Source organism: Rhinopithecus bieti, unplaced genomic scaffold (assembly GCF_001698545.2).
Source record: "Rhinopithecus bieti isolate Rb0 unplaced genomic scaffold, ASM169854v2 scaffold_26813, whole genome shotgun sequence".
Taxonomy (NCBI): domain Eukaryota; kingdom Metazoa; phylum Chordata; class Mammalia; order Primates; family Cercopithecidae; genus Rhinopithecus; species Rhinopithecus bieti.
This window is the reverse complement of record NW_016812144.1, coordinates 415,855-425,214: the sequence shown is the minus strand read 5'-3', so window position 1 is coordinate 425,214 and position 9,360 is coordinate 415,855. Positions and strand designations below refer to the sequence as shown.

General features: G+C 41.1%; 1 protein-coding gene across 4 annotated transcripts in view; it reads right to left on the bottom strand.

The window, feature by feature from the left end:
• LOC108544490 (cytospin-B-like) overlaps nt 1–9,360 on the bottom strand; it is a 121,096-nt gene that overhangs the window by 32,835 nt on the left and 78,901 nt on the right. The window contains exon 1 of one of the 4 annotated variants that reach the window (XR_001889864.1): nt 5,521–5,655. The exons of the other annotated variants lie outside the window; for them this stretch is intronic. The gene's annotated coding sequence lies outside the window, so the exon portion shown is untranslated. Of the gene's footprint in view, nt 1–5,520; nt 5,656–9,360 lie in introns of those variants that run through there. 4 annotated transcript variants of the gene reach the window in all.

Sequence of the window (9,360 nt, the reverse complement as noted above, 5' to 3'; positions counted from 1 at the left end):
GAGTCTTGCTCTGTCACCCAGGCTGGAGTGCAGTGGCCGGATCTCAGCTCACTGCAAGCTCCACCTCCCGGGTTCATGCCATTCTACTGCCTCAGCCTCCCGAGTAGCTGGGACTACAGGCGCCCGCCACCTCGCCTGGCTAGTTTTTTGTATTTTTTAGTAGAGACGGGGTTTCACCAGGTTAGCCAGGATGGTCTCAATCTCCTGACCTCATGATCCACCTGTCTCGGCCTCCCAAAGTGCTGGGATTACAGGCTTAAGCCACCACGCCTGGCTGCTTTCCCAACCTTGAGCTTCTACAGCTAGCATCCTGCTCCCAAGATTCTTCTTGCCTGTGGGTCTGGAAAAATGTCTGTTTGTTTACTTTATACAAATATACAAATTCAGACTCATGAAATATTCAAATACAGGAGGATATCTAGCAAGAGGAAAAAGCAACCTTGCCCTAATTCTACTTCCCTCTCCAGAGGTGACACAGGAAACAACAGTTTGATATCACACATCCAGTGCTTTTATTAAATGAATTTTATGCACATACAAATAAAATATATAGCTTATATTTTTTATCATAAATATGTTTATATTGTTTATGTTTACTTAAAAACATGTACAGTGCTTTTCTAAGACAAATCAAAGGTAAGCATATTTTACCTTTTGATAGATTTTATAAACTTGCCATACAGAAAAGCTTTACTAATTTTTGTTCCCATTAGTGATGACTGCCTGTACCTATCTTCCTATGTTCTCTCTACACTGCAATATTATTCATATTTTCCATTTTTGCCAATATGTTGCATGGGAAATGACATTTCATGAATATTTGGATTTGTGTTTCTATGACTATTATTGAGGTTGAACATTGTATGTTTATTGGCCTTCTATATTCCTTCTTCTAGGAATTGCTTTTTTATAACCTTTGTCCATTTTTCTCTGGTGTGTTTTTTCTAGTTGATTGCTGGAATCATCTATTATGAGTAGTACTCTTTGTGGTATGTGTGCTGCATGTATTTCTCTCGGCCACATACCTGTCTTTCAGTGTACCAAGTTTTTAGCATATGACGACTCAAACGTGTCATTCTTTCCCTCTGTGGCTAACACAACCTTTCCTGTCTCCCAAGATTACATGAAAGGTTGTCTTAAGCCATAGAGGGAAAGAATGACATGTTTGACTCTATAAAAATACGAATGCATTTTTACGTATATATGTAATATAATCCATACTCATGTATATAAAGTCATCTCTATATGCTTCCGATACTCTCTCTACACATCTACCTACACCAAATACTTTTTCGGTGTGTGTGTTTTAATTTAGCTTTTATTTCCTCACTCCAACAACCCTATGGAATAGAAACTATTATTAATTGTATACCCATTTTACAGATAATAAGGCTGAGCCATCTGCCTCCAGTGCCCATGGGCTTAACCAGAATCCTATGTTCACTCAGTACTACTCCACACAACTCATTTTCTCTACATATCCTAAAAGCAACAGGCTAGGTGCGGTGGCTAACGCTTGTAATCCCAGCACTTTGGGAGGCTGAGACGGGTAGATCACCTGAGGTCAGGAGCCCGAGACCAGCCTGGACAACATGGCAAAACCCCATCTCTACTAAAAATACAAAACTTAGCCAGGCGTGGTGGCGGGCAACTGTAATCCCAGCTACTCAAGAGGCTGAGGCAGGAGAATCACTTGAACCCGGGAGGCAGAGGTTGTGGTGAGACAAGATTGCACCACTGTACTTCAGCCTGGGCCACATAGCAAAATTCCATCTCAAAAAAAAAAAAAAGCAACAAAAGTTATCACAGTGTGATAATGGCGTAGAAACAGATTGCTCCTGTAAATAATCAAATAATCCAGAAAAATCATATAATAGAAAAGCTGGAGGTATATAAAGAAAAACTCATAAAATATTAGAAAACATAAGGGTGGCTCATAAATGATATCGGAAAAACTGGTTAGCATTTTTTAAAGTCAGTTTAAATTTACTTTCATATCATCCGTGAAAGAAAATACTAGAAGAAAATAAATGACTTAAAAACAGAGAAATTAGATCTCTAATATAAAAGACTTACCAAAAAAAATGAACCAATTTGACTATATAAAATGTTAAATGACTGCATGTGTTTTAAAAACTCATTTTAAAAGGTAAACAACAGACTGGGGAAAATAACTGACAAAAATATGGCAAATAAATATTACCCATATAAATCGGCCCCAAAAAGCCAGCATTATGATCCCATAAAATGATCAAAAGAGAAAGTACAACTTGTAAACAAGCACGTAAAAAATGTTCAGCCTAGCTGTATTAAAAGAAATGCAAAATACCATAAAGAGGTTCTGTTTTTCTTACTCTTTTTTCCCCATGATGCTGTCGGCTGGTGGAATGGATGAAATTGAACGAATGCTCCCACACAGTGTTGATAGAAAGTAATTTAGCAACACATACCAAGCACCATTAAAATAGTTATGCCCTTTTACCCAGTAATCTCACATCTGAAACTCTACCCTACAGATACAATCCAAAAACATAAGGAAAGTTCCATGGACAAAGACAGTTACTAATCTATTACTTATAATAGCAAAAAAAAAGCAACCTAATTTTAAAAAACAGGGAAGAGTTAAATAATTTATGGACCAATCATTTAATAAAATATTTTATGCCATTAAATAATTGTCAAACTAGGCTGGGTGCAGTGGCTCATCCCTGTAATCCCAGGACTTTAGGAGGCCAAGGCAGGCAGACTGCTTCAACTCAGGAGCTCAGGACCAGCCTGGGAACCATAGTGAAACTCCATGTCTACCAAAAATACAAAAATTAGCTGGGGCATGGTGGCACACGCCTGTAATCCCAGCTACCTGGAAGGCTGAGGTGGGAGGGTAGCTGAGGTGGGAGGCGGAAGTCACAATGAGCTGAGATCGCGGTACTGCACTCCAACCTGGGCGACAGAGAGAGATTCTGTCTCAAAATAATAATAGAGTAATAATTGTGAAACTATGTAACATTTTTAAAGCCTTAAGCTATAATATCTAGCTGTACAGGTAGAAAGAAATATATAATTTTTTTTAGAGACAGGATCACACTCCGTCACTCAGAGTGAAATGCAGTGGTGAGATCATAGTTCATTGTAACCTCGAATTCCTAGGCACGAGTGATCCTCTGGAGTAGCTGGGACTACAGGCATGCAACACCACACCTGGCTAATTATTTATTTTCTTATTTTAATTTTTATTTTTTTGAGACAGGGTCTTGCTCTGTTGGCCAAGGTGAAATGCAGTGGCATGATCACAGCTCACTGCAGCCTCAACCTCCTGATTTCAAGCGACCCTCTTACATCAGCCTCCTGAGTAGCTGGCGCTACAGGTGCATATCACCACACCCAGCTTGTGTTTTGATTTTTCTGTAGAGATGAGCTATCACTATGTTGCCCAGGCTGGTCTTGAACTCCTGAGCTCAAGCAATTTACCTGTTTCAGCCTCCCAAAGTGCTGGGATTACAGGCATGACCTACCGGGCCCAGCCCTGGCTAATTTTTTTTTCTTTTTATTTTGGAGACAGTGGCCTTGCTATGTTTCCCAGGCTGGTCTCGAACTCCTGGTCTCAAGCAATCCTCCTTCTTCTCCTCCTGAGTAGCTGGGATTTCAGGTGCGAGCCACCGCACCCAGCAAGAAATATAGAAATTTTAACAGTTGCTTTAGGGTGTGGGATTAAGTTACTATTTTCTCCAATTTCTGAATTTACTGAAATGCCATATCAGAGCACGAGCTCTGGATTGAGAGACACTTGCGTTCCCATCCTGGCTGCACCACTCACCTACCTGTCCACCCATCTCTCTGACCTCTGCCAAGTTACATAACCTCTCTAGGCCTCCGCATCCTCAGCTATAAAGTGAAGACCATAAAGGTAGCTACCTCATGGGGCTGCTGGGAGAATCAAATGAGATGATGTCATACAGTGAGAGCTCAAAATTACTTTGATCATTAAAAAAAAAAAAATGTTAACGTAATGGGGCCGGGTGCGGGGGCTCACACCTGTAATCCCAGCACTTTGGGAGGCCAAGGCAGGTGGATCACCTGAGGTCAGGAGTTCGAGACCAGCCTGGACAATGTGGTGAAACCCTGTCTCTACTAAAAATACAAAAATTAGCTGGGCATGGTGGCATGCGCCTGTAGTCCCAGCTATTCGGGAGGCTATGACAGGAGAATCACTTGAACTCGGGAGGCAGAGGTTGCAGTAAGCAGAGATCAAGCCACCACACTCCTGCCTGGGTGACAACAGCGAGGCTCCGTCTAAAAAAAAAAAGTTAACACATTGGAAAAATAACATTGGAATGAGGAATGATACTTCACAAGTGGTGGTTTATTTCAATTTCACGTTTTCAAATGAGTTTAGTATTGCTTATTTTGCACCCCCTCTCCTGCCTTGGGGGCTCCTCTGGCTGGACAGCCTTGCATGTTAACTCACTTGGTAAAGGAAAGGTTAAAGGAAGTGAAACACAGCTACTCTAAAACAGAACCACAGAGACACAGAGTCCACGGAGCTGAGCTGTAAAGGAGCAGAAGCAGCCACACCAGTGAGTTCTGCAGCAGGAGCAGCACCTTCGCATTCTATCGAGAAGGGGCGGAAGCCACATTTCCCAAGAAAACTTAGTGTGGACCTCCTGCACCGCTAAGCTAAATACTTTATTCCAATAGGAAATTAGAGTCAGTGGGACAAGGAAATAAAAAGCAAAAACTTAATTTCTAGAAAACAGAGTGGGTAAGAGAGGTTTTAAGGTATCTTCAGCCTTGTGAGGGGGTGTGGGGGAAAACGGTCTCAAGCAACCATATAATAAATAACTTCCCAGAAAAGCCGCCAACTTTATCATATTATTGCTTGAAATTCTGCCATCTGGGCTTCACAAGCATCTCATTTCAGGCCCTAACACAATGCATGTATTGCCCATATGTTGAGCACTGGGACATTATCAGACCTTCTGCCAGATGACAGGGCACACTACAGTGCTGATCTCTCCTCCAAGGGGAGATGACTTGAGAACGTTCCAGGGGCTAAGCACTAGTTACGTGGGTGGTTCTCTTCACAGGACCTTAGACATCCCACACTTGGCAAAAAGAATGCACAGAAGCAGCCCTATTCACCCTGGATGGGAAAATAATCTACACACTGCTACTAATTAGTACTCACAGGGCTTCTTTAATAAAGAACTTCATATATTTACTTGAAGTCAGCATTAATCATCCTTTCCTTGCAAGATGAAACAGGTGACAAGCAGTGAGAAGACCATTTTCTTTCAAGACGTCAGAAGATGGGTTTAAAATCCTTTTTCAGCCCCCCAAAATCATGCACGTGGCATTAACTTATCCAGTCCATGCACCACGGGAGAATGTATTCATACTGTCTTAGTCACACCAAGATCCACTGGGTCTGTAAGACATTGTACCTAAAGCAGAAGCACTTCTTCCCCAGCTTTCCTAAGATTTTCCATCTCTGTCTTAAATAATAACCAACCATGTACTTACTGCAAAACTCTGCTTCTCCTGCTTCTCGGGAGCTGCCGACCTCAATCAGCAAGTCAGCCACTCTATTCTGAGTTTGGTGCTGGCCTGGGAGGAAAACCACACTCGGAGGGGGCTGGGCAGAGAGCGCTGGAGCAACGCTTCACTCAGGAAGCAGGCGGGCTCTGCTCTCCCCAGGTTCTGATGGCCTCTCCCCCTCTCTCTCCTGCCTCTCACAATCTCTCTCTCTTCTCTCTCTTTCTTACACGCACACATGCACAAAGTGCAAAATCATATTTCCATCCTACTTGGTCCTCAATGCTTAATTTGTACCTCTCCAAAATGTAAGGGTTTCAAGATGCAGGCTGGCTAGCTTTTTGCTGATTGCTCCCTGAGACATTGAACAGATTTAAAACAAAACAAAACTCAGTCTGCTCTTCACAAATGGATTTACCCTGAAGCTTCAGCCAGGCCCCACCACCTTGCCATGACCCTGTGAGCACTGTGAGTTCTAGGTGGGAAGGGGAAGTCGGGCTGCGACCAGGAAGCATATCGCAGCAGGGGCTTCTGGTGAGCCAACTAAAGGGATCTCAGAGGTAGGCATCTGAAACTCCTAGGCTTCAATAATTTGTTGTAATTTTTTTTCATTCCAAATAAATCTTTTCATACTTAATTTTGAATTCAGGGAGCTCCAAAATGATATGGGCATCCTCACAAAACCTGGGGTCTACGCTCCCTGCTACTATGGACAGCCTAGAGTCAGCCCCAGTGACAATGACCTACTGCAACGGGGAGCAAATACACTGCCCAGAAAACACCGAAGAAATGTTCTGAAGGTAAACGAGCAACATGTGTTATATCCACAGGCACCAAGAACTCCATCAACAGGCCTGGGCTAAGCTTAGTCATTGCCACAAGCTGCATTTTTACTGCTATTTTACTGGATAATAGGCGTGGAAGGCAGCCAGTCTGCTCTTGCATGGCAGAGAGCTCTTATATAGCAGGTGGCACGGGTTTGCAGAGCCTCTGTGACACAGAATCTCCCATGTTCACTATAATTCTAACTCCAGACTCAGACTCTGTCATTCTAATGGACAGAGTGCAGTAAAGAACAGTTCAGAGCCAGCCTGGCCTGGCACGGCAGCCCCATGCCCCACCTGGCCAAGGCTGCTGCCTCTCACGGCCATCCCGCTTTGCCTTGAAGGAGGCAACAGGCACAATGCACTGAACCTGCTCTCACTGAGGAACACCCACCCTCCTGGGGGGCAAGGGGCATACAGGGTCCTAACTCATCTGGGTGACTCCCCATATGGCACAATGGCACAGACACAGGAGGTGGTAGTGGTTGGGACTCTGCAAATGACAGACACCTAACTCAAGTTTGCTTAAGCAACTCAAAAATAGTGAGTTTGTTGGCTTTACCGATTTAGGAAAGTCTAGGATGAATTCAGGCTGGCTTTAAGCCAGCTAGACCTTGAGGTCCAATGATGTCATCAGGAATGGTTTTGAATCACCTGTAACTTCACTCTTCTAAACTAGTATCATTCAAACAGGGGTGCTCTGAGGATAGGAAGGCCTTGCCCGGCAGCACTGCAGGACTAGAGGTCTTTAGCATTTGAGATTCCAGATTAGAGAGTCTCTCCCAGAAAAGAGCCTGAGGTGATACACTGTCCAACCCATTCGCAGGGGAGAGGGACCTGGATGATTGGCAGCTCCACTAGTTATGGGAAAAGCAGTTTCCAAACGGAGAAAAAAGGCTAAGCAGAAAAAAAGTACAAGCTAGTCACTCAACAGTGTCTCGGATTATTAAGCCTTTCATGTGATCATGTCTTACTTCCCTCATTAGACTGTAAATCTATCAATAGAAAGATACACACAAAATGTTAACAGTGCTTATCTCTCAGACTGAGGGTCATATACTTTCTAAATTCACATTGTAGCTTCTAAATTTTCTAAAATAAGTATTATTAACCTGTATAATAAAATAATATACCTAAATAAGTTATGACATGTTTAAAAAAATCCTACTTACAATAGTAACTATCCATAAATAGACCTGGTAAGAAAGTTACAGTCGCCCCCCAAAATTCATGCTTTTCTGAATGACAAAAAAGAAGACTGGATGAAAAGCATACCATGCTCTCCCAATGGATATTCATTCTCTGCAAACAATTTTATAAATGTGATGTAATTCCAATAAAAATTATAATCAGATTAGAAATATGATGAAAATTATTTATAAAATTATCCTAAAATTCATCTGGTAGAATAATTGATTATTCTCTATAGAAGCTATCAAATAACTTGATTCTTCCCTAAAGAAGAAAATTCCATACATATACACATACACACACACACACACACACACACAAACCATTTGTACTACCAGATAGTAAAATAGATCAGAAAAGTAAAAAATTACAATGGCATGGTTCAGGAATAGAAAGAAGAGCACTGGATCATGGCAAAGCCCAGAAATAAGAATTCAGATTACGACGAAGATGGCATGACTAATCTAGGATAAAGAATGGATTGTTTTAGCTGAGCACAATAGCTGGTGAGCTTGTAATCTCAGCTACTTGGGAGGCTGAGGAGGGAGGATTGCTTGAGCCCAGGAGATCAAGGCTGTAGCACACTATGATTGTGCTTGCAAATAGCCACCGCACTCCAGCCTGGGCAACATAGTGAGACCCTGTCTCGAAAAACTGAAAAAAAAAAAAAGACCACACTTCAACCTGGGCAACATAGTGAAATCTTGTCTCGAAAAATTAAAAAAGAAAAAACAAAGAAAATATAGGAGATTATCCTGAATATGGTAGGAGAGGCCTCTCTGAGCCTACAGGCAAAGGCAGAATACATAAAGAAAAAACAGATGTGACTTACTTGAAAATTGAAAACCTCTGAAAAAAAAAACCACTACAAACAACTTGAAAATGTCAGTGACAAGATGAGACAAACATGTGTGCATAACCTTTGGTTCTGTTATTCCATTTGTAGGAATGTATCCTACAAAAATACTCAAGAATGAATACAAAGCTATCTGAGCAGGACTGATGAGCTTATCCTTGATTATAACAACAACAATGGCAAGAAAAGAAATAACTTAAAGTCTAATTGGTTAGATTATGGTATATCCACATAATTAAGCCTTACGCAGCCATTAAAAGTGATAATAGATATGATACAGATATATATATAGATAAGATATAGGAAAATCCTCAACAAAATACTAGCAAACTAAACCTAAAAACATATATAAAGGATTATATACCATGACCAAATGGAATTTATCCCAGAAATTCAAAGTTGGTCAAAATCAATGTAATTTGCCATAGTAATAGAATAAAGGACAAAACCATATGATCTTCTCAATAGATGCAGAAAAAGCATTAGACAAAATCCAACAGATTTTCATAATATAAGCACTGAACAACTAGACATAAAAGGGAACTTCCTCAACTTGATAAAGGGCAAGTTCAAAACACTCACAACTAACATTGTACTTAGTGTGAAAATCTCATAGCTTTCTCCTAAGATCAGAAACTAGACAAGCGTGTCCCTGCTCTCACCACTTCTCGTCCACATCATACCAGAGGCTTTAGTCTGGACAATTAGGCAAGAAAAAGAAAGAAAACGCATCCAGATTGGTAAGAAAGTAAAAATAATTCTAATCACAGATGACATGCTCTTGTAGGTATAAAATCATAAGGAATTTACAACAAAAAAAGCTCTCAGGGCTAATAAAGGAGTTCAGAAAGGCTGCAGAACACAAGATGTTACAAAAATCAATCCATTGTATTGCTATACACTTGCAATGAATAATCCAAATATACTCAGAAACCAATTCCATTTATAATATCATCA